Genomic DNA, 13,694 nt, shown 5'->3' on the forward strand with positions numbered 1-13,694 from the left:
AGTGGCACATTGTGATTGAATGTTTTTTTTTTCTGTGGCCCCCACTATATATAAAATATGTGTTGGGAAACCACAAATATTATGCTTGTTAAATAAATTATGAACATCTGTGTTATGTGAGCTGTTAAATCTGGTTTATTGTGCAATTACAAAACTAAAAGGAAAAATAATGTTTATGTGAGAAATAAAATGAAAAAAAGAAAAAAATTTAAGAAAAAAGAAATTAAAATGAGTAAATGAATACCTATATATAAAATAGAAAATTATTGATGGAAAATAATTAGATTCTAAAAGAAAAAAATATTGAGAATAGTCTCTTAAAAAGGATTGATAAAAAAATGAATTAATAATATTCATAATATCTAGTTTGTAATAAGGTCTTCACTATAATTTATTCTATTTTCAATTATCCAAGTTTTTGTTTTTGCTTTAAATATATTAACCAGTACCATTTCCTTGATGTCCATTGGCAGCCTGTTGTAAATCTTCGGTCCTAAGTATGTGACTGTTCTCTGGGCGGCAGTTGTTGTCATCCTGGGGACTGCTAGATCAATATTCCTTCTTCGCGTGCTGTGGGTGTGGTCCATGTTGAGAAAGAACTGCGTGTTTTTCCTGATGAATGTGAGTAATTGTGAATGTAAATTTGTCGGATGCTCAGTAGTTGGAGCTCTTCATATAGAGAATCTGAAGGGTAGAGTGGATGTTTCTGTCCCATTATTCTGAGGATGAGTTTCTGGACTTTAAAAACAGGATTGATATGGCAGAAATACGTAGCTCCCCATGCCAGGATTCCATATCTTGCTATTGACTCTACCAATGCGTGATATACAATTTTTAACGTATCCAGTGTGAGTATCTGTATCAGTGTGAGTATCGTTCTACTGATGGACAATTGCAGTCTATGCGATTTATTTTGCAGTGATGTAACTTGATTGTATTTCGTACAGGTTTTTTGGAGTCCGTCAGTGAAAATGCTAGAAATTTAGTTTTTGATGAATTGAGAGTCAGGATATTACTGTGGAGCCAAAGTGTAATTTTTTCCATGCCTAATTCAGCGGTTATGAAAGTCTCGTTCCAGTTGTTGCCTTGAAATATCACAGCTGTGTCGTCGGCAAAGACAATGATCTTGCCACCAATGTCGAGTGAGCACAACTCATTGGCAAAGATGAGGTACAGTATCGGACCAAGAACTGTTCCTTGTGGCACGCCGAATTTTACAGGAAGGCCTTCTTCTGCACTCAGATTTTTCCCTATTCTCACTCTCTGTTTGCGAATGGTTGAGAAATGAGAAAAAACAAAGAATACATTTCATATAAGTTTGATTTTGCAATACTTGTTTATATACAATATTTTTTGTTTTTCCACTGTCTGCGTAAATATAAAGACTATCTGGTTTGCCGACTCGGGAACACGCAACATACAGTTGTCCATGTGAAAAGCAATCCACATCTAAATCTAGACCACACAATTCTAAAGATAGACTAATATATTATTATAATCTATCCCTTCATTTTGTTTATATGATCAAATAACCAGCTGACTACTAAAATATTAGCCTACTTTGTATTTTAGCATGCAACACAGCCCAGATCGTATTATCAACAACACCGTTGTCAAATGCCGGTATGTTAGTAGAAAAGAGATAAGAATTTTTTTTTATTTCTCGTTGTTTTATGATAGAAGGAAACATAGCATGAATATGAAATAGAAATAAGATATTGAAACTATAAGATAAGCCGATCAGCTTATGAACTAAGGTTTGGAGGATTATGAAACATTGACAATTGAGAAATTATGAATACACAAATGCAAGAATAAAAGCCTCAATAGTTATTATTCATTACAAGATTGATTTACATCGATAAGATTATACTCACAGTATCGACTGAATCGCCAATTGATTGTAACACGGTACCGGTATCGATCCATTCACTGATTGAAATTACTACAATATTAACACAAGTAACACGATTATTTGCACTGAAACACGAATTTATTATCGAAAAAAAAGCATCGGTATGCTTTCTTTGTTCTGAATTGCGAAAGTAATTGAAATCCAATAATTGTACCGGAAAACATACGGTAATCAAGAGTGTAGTTTACCGGTACTCTATATCTCACGAACCTGTTGAAGCTGCGTTTTGAAACATGCGCGCTATCTAGCGGTCAGATTTTGCACTTTGATTGCAGCAGCGCTCAGCTCAAATCTGGCCAAAAATGGCCAAAGTTTCACCCCCTCCCCCCGGGCCACCCTGCGAGCCCGGTCAATTTTTTTTTTTTTAATCGACTTATTTTCGCGAGCTGACCCCGAATGTGAAGTCAAAAATCGGAAAAATCCATAAACAAAAAGTTAAAAATTTTCGGGCGAGCGTAGCGCCCCTGAAAATTGTAAAAAGTAGATAAAAACCATCCTTGATGCGGATTTTATATCATGTTAAAATTTCAACTCAATCGGTCCAGTACTTTTGGAGTTTTTGCATTACACACAAACCAACATAACATTTTTATATATATAGATTATGCTAAAACTTTTGGCTTCAACTCTAAACTTTTATGAAGTATTTTTAAATTTTCCAATTTCCATTTTAATAAATTCATGGACTTTGTGGTATCGATTCTGTCTCAAATTAAATATAAAAAATGTTATGAAGACCACTTCATTTGTTATCAAAAAGTAAAAACAATGTTTTGTGACAACTTTTATTCTTAATAAATTTCTAACATATTTTTTGTTTCAAGTTGTTTTATATTATTTATAATCATCATCAATGATAAAAACACTTAATCATAGAATGATTGGAAATGAAAAAAAAACAGGCTTGTAAACCTTACTATTTTATTCCCGAATTTTGATCTAAAATTAGTCCAAAAAAGATTAGGCTTTGTAAGCTCTTTCAAACACAGATATTTTTGATCCCAAAATAATAAAAAGAAATTTAAAAATTAGAATGTTAGTATTGGAGATAAATCAAACAAACCACCTTAGTAATCACTTGAAAACTTGAAAAATATTAAATAAACGGGTCGCCGGAGTTCCGCCTGCACTGAAAGCCGCCACTCACAAAAAATGGTCAGTTTTTACGGACGCTACCAAAGTGGAACAGTGAAAGACAAACTGGGTCTATTCCTATTTTACATTTATCATTTTTTGGCAGCAATGAATTCCTCTTAGTTTGTAGTAACATGAAAAAGGCAGAAAAGTAAATAGGCCTATTAAAAGTGTTTATTATAGGAGTTATCACTAGTTTTAGTAATATTCTTATATTGGGGAATTCCACCATATTCAGGGAATAAAATTTATGAAAACATAATGTTAATATCATTTTTTCTTAAATCTCCTTCTAGTATCTAACTGTATTGGAAACAAAACTAAGATATTTATAGGCTCAGATATAATTTGCTCAGATCAAAGAAGGTGGTCAATTTGCGTTATCTATTTTATAGGTTAGTAATTCAAATATTATTTATGATCATCATCCTGGCTCTAGAATCATCATCATCCTGGCACAGAAAAATTCTATTTACCGAACCGTTGACTGCTTGACCAGTTAGGCTAGTTTCACACTCATTCGGTTCGTTTCGTTTTCGGGTTGTTTTCGGCGAATTCCGATAAGTGTGAAACGGTAATTCGGTTTGAATTCGGTACCGGATAGAAACCGCATAGAACCGAACGCTCACTTGACTCTAATAAACTCCATCAGGTTTCAATTCGTTGCTATCGAGAGGCTACTTTCACACACTTTCGGTTCGGTTCGTTTCGTTTTCGGCAAATTCCGATAAGTGTGAAACGATGATTCGGTTTGAATTCGGTACCGAATAGCAACCGCATAGCACCGAACGCCCCCTCGACACGAATAGGTTTCATCATATTCGAATTCGTTGCTAGGGAAACAGGAAAAAACAAAGTCTTTTACACACGCTTGCCGTTCTTCTTTTTATTTTAATAACCTGATAGCGTGATTGTCTGTTTCAAAATTTTCCAAGTCAAAATCATATGGCCAATTCATTTCTGTTAGTTTACAGGAACATTTTTTTTTTATGAATAGTTTGCTAGAAAAATATGAAAGATATAAATTAAAACTCAGGGAGAATTTTTATTTTTTATTCTTCCACGAATATTACATGATTTCATCAATGGAGAGAAGAGATGAAGTTTAACCTATTAACCATGTGTCAAAACAAGGAACAAATTTTCAATTTAAAAAATAATCTTTCTGAACATCCAAAATAAAACATAATCAAAAATAAATTATTCAGATAATTCACAATTTTTAATTAACTTTAAAACGTTGTTGTTCAAGAAATAACATCTTACAATTAAACACCAGCTGTTATATTTAAATATACCAGCAATAACTGTGAAAATCCAAACACAGCTGTGTTTGAGAAGAAAATACTTAATTAGAACCGTACGAATTAAAACCTGACATGATTGTATGAAAGCCTCATTCGTTTTCGGTAACGAACCGAACCGAATGAAACCGAATGCGTGTGAAGCTAGCCTTACTCGAAATTGATAGTTGAAAATGATGAATAAAATGGAATACTATTGATTATACAAACTTTAATATTATATTGAAATAAAATTATTTATATTATCTGCTATATTACCGGTATCTGCCATACCGGCACGCTATAAATAAGAAACTATAATATGTGTCCTTCATGATATTCAACCAACAATATGAATCTGAACTCATTGACAAATAAATCATCTACAGCTCTGTAGAAAGATGCCACTTTCGACTTCTTCTTCTTCTTCTTCTTTATCCTCGCCACTTCCCGTTATGTGGGGTCGGCTTTACCAATCCTGAGGCACCATTCCTTCCGATTATAGAAAGATCCAAATTTTTCATGTCCTTCTGGACATTCGTCATCCAGGTAGTTTTTGGCCTACCTCTTTTTCTTGTTTGTGTAGCCATGGAGAGGCACTTTTTCACCACGTGATCGTCGGGTCCTCGCCATGACCATACCATCTCAGCCTGGACTGTTCTCAGCAATAGGCGCTACCTTAAAACTGCCACGTACATGTTCATTACGGATTTTATCTTTAAGGGTAACTCCTCCTGACCACCGCAGCATGCGCATTTCCTTAGTATGAAGCTTTCGCTCATGTGTTTTCAACGAAGCCCATGTTTCGCCTCCATAAAGTAAAACCGGTCGTATGCATGTTTTGTAGACCCTGCCTTTTGTTCTAATGGGCATTTTTGGATCACAAAGAACACCTGTTAACTCGCGCCATCTGTTCCATGCAGATGTTGTTCCATGTGTTATATCTGCTGTTATTGTGCCATCGTCTGAAATTACTGACCCTAGGTATTTGAATTTGCTCACTCTAGGTAGTATGATGCCATCTAGTTTGAGATCTGGATTTGTCCTACCAAATATGTGTCTGGGTCGAAGTTGCACATCATATACTCGGTTTTGGTCCTGCTAATGCGCAGCCCATTTGGTTCAAGAGCTCCTCGCCACTGCTCCATCATATCTTGTATTTCTTTTACGCTGTCTGATATTAATGCTACATCATCTTCATACAACAGTTTCCATGGCAGGGGTCTCTGAATCTTCTCAGTAAGGTAGTTCATTGTAATGTTGAATAAAATTGGGCTGAGAGCATTACCTTGATGAACTCCTACTTTTACACCAAAAATCTTTGATTGACCGGCTGTACTTCCAACACATGTTTGTACATTGTCATATATGTCCTGGATGAGATTTATATAGCTTCAGGAATGTTTTGATATCGCAAGGCTTGCCATATTAATGTCCTTGGTACCCGGTCGAAGGCCTTTTCAAGGTCTATAAACACCATCCAGAGATTTTTATTGTTTTCTCGGGCTTTTTCCATCAACAGCCTTATTGCGTGGATTGCATCAGTCGTTCCTTTACCTGCAGTGAAGCCAAATTGATTTTCGGTCAGGTTTATTACATTCTGAAGACGTTCGCTTATAATTTCGTTCCCATATCTTCAATGTGTGAGAAGTAAGTTTAATACCACGGAAGTTTCCACATTCTCGGACATCACCCCTATTCTCATAAAACGGGACTAAAGTGCTTTCTCTCCATGCCATTGGCATTTTCCCACTGGTCAAGATGTTATTAAATAGCTCCATAAACCACACAACTCCATCCGAGCGGAGAAATTTCCAGAGCTCAGCCGGTATATCAAATCAAATCAAATCAAATTCTTTTATTCCTCATCCAAAAAACAATACAACAAATATAAATAAATTCTGTCACCCACACTATCAGAAAAATGTTTACAATACAATAATGTTACTTACAAAGCATAATCATAATAATAAATATAATAATAATAAAGCATAATAACATAAAGACTTTCTATTCTACCATTAATGTTTATTATTCCTCTAATAGTGCAAGCTGACAGGCCGTACTTAAAGGAATTTATCCCTGCATGGACCTAAGGTCTGTGAGCAAGGATGAGCCCCCATCAGTCAGCCTGACGAGAATGAAATTTTATTATTAAATTACATATAAATTCATTAATTTATATTGGAAAAGGATGTTGACGTATCCTAAGATATTGAGAGGAGGACAGGGAAAACTCGAAATGAGAAACAAAGCACAAACCCCGACGATGTTGGATTTCAATTAGAAAAAAATAACTATAGAGCTATTATAGGAGTGATACCTTAATTGAAATTCTAATAAATAATTATGAATTGAATGAGGAGCAAAATTCACCTTAAGTCTGATGCAAGACACTAAACTCATAAAAAGATTATGAAAAAAAAACTATCTGTAGGATGAGTTTATAAGTTCCTCTGATTCATCCAGACCGAGGACTGATAATAACCAGTGTGTGTTCTTTTTGAATGTGTCAATAGACAAAGATTCAAATAAGTTCAGGTTGGCAAATCTGCTGGAAATGTTCCTATAAAGAAAGAATTTGTGAAATATATGAAGGGTTGGTAGTTGAGTAAGTTCTGTGCAAATAAGTGGATGAGACAGTTGTATTCTGTGAGTAACGGGTGTTATAAGAGTGTGAGACTACTGAAAAGATTGAGTTTTGATGTTTGTACATGTGAATAAGAAGAACTTTTATAAAAATTTGTCTTACTGTAAGAATAGATGTTTCATTAAATAATAAATCTGAGGGATGAAATCTTGATTTCTTGAAGGCTACCTTTATGACTTCTCTCTGTACCACAGCAACGGGTTCGAGAACCGTTTTATAAGCTCCCCCCCAAGCAATGATGCCAAAAGCCAGTATTGATTGTATATAAGCATAATAGGCTATCTTAATCTCATTTGGATTGAGAATGTCACTCAACATCCGAAAAGCATAAATTAGCCGACGAATTCTGCATTTTAAGTAGGTGATGTGTTCTGACCATTTCATACGACTGTCGAAAACAATACCTAGATATTTGTATGAGTGTACTCTTTCTATACGCTCACAGTTACATACATTGCTTCGCGGATCATCACAGTTATGTATTTTGATGTCTTCAAGGTTGTAGTCAGTAATGGGGCGCAGGGATATTGGCATAAACTTTGTTTTTGTTACATTTAGAGAAAGGGTGTTCTGGTCAAGCCACTTTTTCACCTGTGCAAGATCATGTGTTGCTTTATCTTTTACTTCCTCCCAAGAATCACCTCTCAGAAAAATCAGGGTATCGTCGGCAAATAGCAAAATCTTTCCATTCAGGGCAAGTCTCGAAATATTGTTAATGTAGACGAGGAAAAGCAGGGGACCCAGAGTACTGCCCTGGATCACCCCGTAATCCACGTCAGCTTCATCACCAGCTATACCCGCTATGGAAACAGATTGCCTCCTGTTTGAAAGAAAACTATTGAACCAAGACAAGGATGTGCCTTGGATGCCTATGTATTCTAACTTTTTTAAGAGCTTTCTCCTATCTATAGAATCAAAAGCTTTTTTCAAGTCTAAGAAGATCATCATGGATTTTTGGCTAGAAGATATAGAATTGTTAATCTCTACATTGATATCAAATAGGGCATCATTTATTGATTTATCTTGCCTAAACCCATACTGAGATTTACTAAGAATATTGTTTGCTAGAAGATAGCTCATCAGTTGTTCTTTCACAATTTTTTCTAATATTTTAGAGAAAACACTCAAAAGGGATATAGGACGGTAGTTATTCATATCATTACATGCTCCAGATTTAAATAGAGGTATCACTTTAGCTAATTTGAAAGGATCAGGGAATACACCACATGACAGACTAAGATTAATGAGATGAAGAAGGGGTTTTGATAAAAGATGAATGTTATATTTAAGACAGGATGCAGAGAAATTATCATAGCCAGGGGCAGAACCTCCTCTTGAGCCGGACACGTGTCGCAAGATAACTTGCTCTGTGACAGGCTTCAAAACAAAGTTAGTATGACTTCTGTATAAATAGTCATCTATTAAAGGTTCATCACCTGAAACAATAGCATTAGCCAACCTCCTGCCTACACTAGAGAAGAAATTGTTGAATTCATTGGATACATCCTTATAGGAGTTCAAGGAGAGGTTCTGTGTACTCGTATTTAGAAATTTTTGTAGAGGGAACTGTTCTTTATTCTTTGTACGGCCTGCTATCTCATTGACGGTATTCCAAAAAAGTTTTGGATTGCCATAGTTTGCATCAAATTGTGATCGGTAATAATCTCTTTTTGTCTGTTTTAATAGGTTACTCAATAGGTTTCTGTGAGTGCGGTATTGATTTTTTAGAACATCATTGAAAGGCTGTCTTTTGATTAGTTTGCTCAAATTATCCCTAGTTCGAATAGCTGCAACAAGACCAGACGTGATCCACGGCTTGAGTTTTTTAGATTTGGATGTATACCGGTAATTAAATATTTTTTTGACTTCTCTGTACATATTCTAATATTGGAACAAAATAATTGAGCGCAGGTGTTAGTATCCTGACAGGCAAAGAAGGGTTGCCAGTCGATACTTGCTAAATTATTACTGAGAAGAGATTTTGAAATGTAGGTATTATTAGTGGTATTAGCTTCATGTCCTGACTGAATATTTGGCTGCATAGGGGAAGTGATAGTTACGGTGATACTATAATGATCGGTTACACTGGTATGGAGAACAGCTGAATTTACAGCCGACATATCACAATGCCTCAGGAACGCATGGTCCAGACATGCTCCTCCAGTTCCTGACACTCTCGTTGGCTTATCGATACATTGGACAAGACCGGCTCCTGACAAACTGTTAAGATATCGATCAGTGACAACATCATTTTTGAGTAAATCTATATTTATGTCGCCTATCAAGATGCATCCTCTATTTCGTGGAATATTTCTGTAATATGTATCCAGTTCAGTAATAAAATTATCAATACTGCTATCGAACGTTCTATACAACCCCAGCAAGTTATAATTTACCCCGCAATAATTAAAATCAAGACTTAACCCATAAACATCTCCAAGAGTAACCTCCCTTGCAACCGCTGATATTCGCTCATTTACATAAATCAATACACCATCGTTCTGGTTGCGATAGATGCTTGTATTAAAAGAATTGAAACCAGCAAGATCAACAACACCGTCACACTTGGGCAACCAACATTCTGAAAAAAATATTATATCCAATTTGGGAAAAACAGAATCTAAATAAATTAAGTAGTCATCAAAATTTTTCTTATAGCTCCTTATATTACAATGTAAGATTTTCAGGCTTTCTAGACCGGAACAGTTGATAAATTGGGAATATTCAGTAAAATCATCGAGGCTCACACATTCGTTAACCACAGTCGAGAATCCCATGCCATCCTCATCATCAAATCTATTGTTTATAATTGTAGTGAGCGCCAAAAACCAAGGCATCTAGCCGAAACCGGCCAACCAAAAGCTTTCAATACTCATAATGGTTTTAAGTAGCAGTTGAAAATTTAGTCCAGTGATAAACAAACATAAAAGAATACATGAGAATGTGTATGGAAGTTATGTGAAGAAAAAATTAAAATTTATTTTATGAATGTGAAAGATAATGTAAAAGTATAGAATAACAATAACTCAGACGCTCAATAGTGATCAAAAGTGGATTAATGACTAATCTTCATCAATTATCGACAATATCACAACCTCATCATTAATATCATTGATTTATAATTATTATAACATTAAACTTTTACCGTTCATCAATTATAATTCAGACCTTTATTTTTTTAAACAGTGATTTATTATAATAATATAAGATTAAAAATTAAGGAAATAAAATGAGAGAACAAGTTACCTATGTGATAAAGAATGTTGACAAATGTTTATTAAAGAAAATTCGAAACTACTGTATTCAATTTCCAATATTGCTCATGATTATAATATATTCATTTAAGTTCATAGTAATTTGTCCAAACAGTTTTGTGAGTTTCGACTAGCTGTAGTGATTCATATTATTGGCGATAAAAATTATGTGTTTACTTTTATAACTATATTTATAGAGAGATCTGTTTTTATCGGTAAAGTGGGTAGTAAGAAAAATAGTGGAATTGTGAGAGTAATAATCGAATATCATGCTTCCTTCAAAGATAAAACAAGATAAGATCGTGACTGAAAACATTTTCTACGATAATTCATTGTCTTACAAGTAAGAACTCAAATAGCCTACTGGTTATAAAGTCAGTACGGTACTGTATTTTCCTGTATTAATGAAATGAAGATGCCATTATCATTTACCAAACTATTCTATATATGCAGAAGAAAAAATAATGAGATATACTGCAGTTGTATTCATATTTTCTAAATATAATATTCCTATTTAATTTTAGCCCATACTCAATATTCCTCACATTTTATATATTATTCTTCACATGATTAGTTTATTTATGACAGTATATTATTCAGTTTCAGTTAGTGATAAGTATAATTTTACCCTACTAATAGTGGACGTATATTGTCCATAAGTGAGTGTTGCAGCATAAGCAGAACAGTATAGACCTACTTTAGTTTGTAATTATAGATACCTAACTAATACTCATTCACGATTTTTCCAGGCTTATATCTATGAATCATAAAGAAATAAAGTAAAATCGTAAATATAAACCAGTAAACACATTAACCAGTAGTTCATGTAGGTTACAGAACGATATGAATTGAAAAAAAATAATAAAGTCGTCTTGAAATTAAAATCACTTGAACGGTCTTCGTTTTTATTTCAAGAATAAATGACTTAGTATTTCTTACTCACATATATATTGGAGGCACATACTAATAATAGGCTGGCAGAGACACATGCACACTTCATGACTGACTGGTGGACGATGGCGGTGGTGGGATGGGGTTTGGAGGGTTGGCGACCGCAGCCCGCTGGCCCTCGCGCCTTATCAGCTCCACATGTGCGAGGTCGCGCACTCGAAACGGTCGCTGCTCCTTCGAAATCCTCGCAATCACTTTACAATCAGACGTCCATACTGATGACAATTTCCCGTCTTTTTTCATTGCCATGGCTGCATTGAAAATAGCTTTAGTCTCAGGTGTTAAATGTTCATTGAGGTAGATTACGGAATCAGGGAACGTATTTACGAGTTCATTAGCGGTGAGACTTCCTTTCTGCCTCCTAGCTTCCAACCACGACGACTTTACAAAGCGAGAAGTGAAGTTAACTACGATAGACGGTGGTCTAGGACTATTTTTACTACTTCCCAACCTATGGGCAGCTGAGATATCTGCATGGAAAAAGTTCAGTTGCAATGCACGGGCTACAGCCTGCAGAATATTCAACATATTTTCATTTTTAGTGAAGGGTACACCAGTTAAAATGATATTGTTTTTTCGAGTATGTTGTTGGAGATCTCTCACTTCGATCTTAGTCTTGTCAGATTCATCTTTCACTGCAGCAAACTTAATCTCGAGATCATCAACTCTTGCACTCGCACTGTTGCACTTTACTGTAATATCCGAAAGTTGGGATTTCAGTGTCTCCCACATTGCCTTGTTTTCATTCCACCTGTTGTTGTTCTCCTTCCACTTCTCATTATTCTCTGCTCGTAGATCGTATATGGCCTTCAATATTGTGGCGTTACTCGTATCTTGAACTTCTGACTTGTCGGTAGATGAGGCGTTTGTTGTACACTTTGCACACTTCCATTTTGTGCTCCGTGTACCAAGACCTACACAAGTATAATGAAATGCAGATTGACAAACCGTACATACGACACTGTCCTTTTCCTTATTAATGTTCAATTTGCACTTATAACACTCCATTATAACACGACTCGAATCACTTTTAAGTTAAACGAAATTTACTGGCCGGCCGGCTTCAGCGTGCCTATCTTATCGCAAACAGACCTCTGCTCTCATCGGCTGCCTGAGCAGAACTGAATTTGGTCCAGTTGCTCTATGATTTTTCATTTTTGAGATAGCTCTTCTTACCTCTGCTTCAGTGATTTCATTTATAGGTTCCTCTGTCCTTGGTTGCTCTACTTCTGGCTCTCTTGGGAATTCCTCATTCAACAAGTGTTTGTAATATTCATACCATCTTGAACACATGTCTTTGTCTTCAGTAAGTATGCCTTGCTTATCCTTGATGTATTTTGTAGCTCCAAAATCTTTAATTTCATTATGTCTACGTTTAGCAATTGTATATATTTCATTTCCATTTACTTGCTCAAACTGCTGGTATAAGTTTGTTTCAGCTTTTTCCTTTTCAGATGCCACTGTTCCTCTTGCTACTTTCTTTGCCTGTTTATAGTTTTCTTTATCAGCCTCATCTTTGGTGTTTTGCCAAATTTTGAACAGGCGTTTCTTTTCAGCTACACTGTCTTAGGCTTGCTTATTCCACCACTTGGTGCTTTTAGCGTTATGTAGCGCTCCTTTTGTGACTTCCAGTTCTTCTCTTGCTGTAGCAACACAGAAAGATTCAAAGTTTGCCAAATATTGTCAAAGAGCTGTGGTTGCTTGGGGAGACTGTTTTGCTGAAATATTCTACTACTTTGTGTCTCACATTATTTCCTTTCTCATAGTTCAGTGCATACCATTTTATCTTCTCTACTTTGGGTCTTTTCATCTTAATGGGCGTTTTCAGTTTGAAGGCAGTTAACAATAGCCTGTGTTGAGAAGTAATTGATTCCCCAGGGATAACCTTACAATCTTTGATCTGCCTAAGATATTTCCTGTCAATGAGGACATAGTCAATCTGTGTCTTAAAGTTTCCACTTTTGTATGTGATCAGATGTTCATCCTTCTTTGGAAAGAAGGTGTTCGCTATTGCTAGGTTGTGGGCGGCTGCAAATTCAAGAATTGTTTCCCCTTCTTTATTTAGCTCTCCGTATCCAAAGCCTCCATGGAAGCCCTCATAACCTTCACCATTCATACCAACATGTCCATTTAGATCTCCACATACTATTGTTTGTTCTTTCACAGCTATGGTTGCTAGATGCATTTGTAACTCCTCTCAGAACTCTTGCTTTTCCATTTCTGGGAAATTCACTTGTAGAGCATTGACAGAAACGATGTTCAGACATGGTTGTCTATCTAAGGCAAGTTTTTACAGACATGATTCGATAATTTATTGTGCATATTTCAACAACATTATTGCTGAGGTGGTGGTCCAGAATAACACCAATACCATTTCTAGTGGTCTCTGTTCCGTTGTAAATCAGTTTAAAGCCATTTCCGATCTGTCGCGATTTGGCACCTCTCCATTTTGTTTCTTGCACACAGCATATGTTTATGTGACGTCTATCTAAAATCGAACTTAGCTC

General features: G+C 35.5%; 1 protein-coding gene across 1 annotated transcript in view; it reads left to right on the forward strand.

Annotated features, from left to right (window-relative positions):
- The window catches only part of LOC111046742 (serine/threonine-protein kinase greatwall), a 61,345-nt gene that overhangs the window by 22,328 nt on the left and 25,323 nt on the right, over positions 1-13,694 (forward strand). The window lies entirely within an intron of this gene.

This window comes from Nilaparvata lugens, chromosome 2, assembly GCF_014356525.2.
Source record: "Nilaparvata lugens isolate BPH chromosome 2, ASM1435652v1, whole genome shotgun sequence".
Classification (NCBI taxonomy): Eukaryota; Metazoa; Arthropoda; class Insecta; order Hemiptera; family Delphacidae; genus Nilaparvata; species Nilaparvata lugens.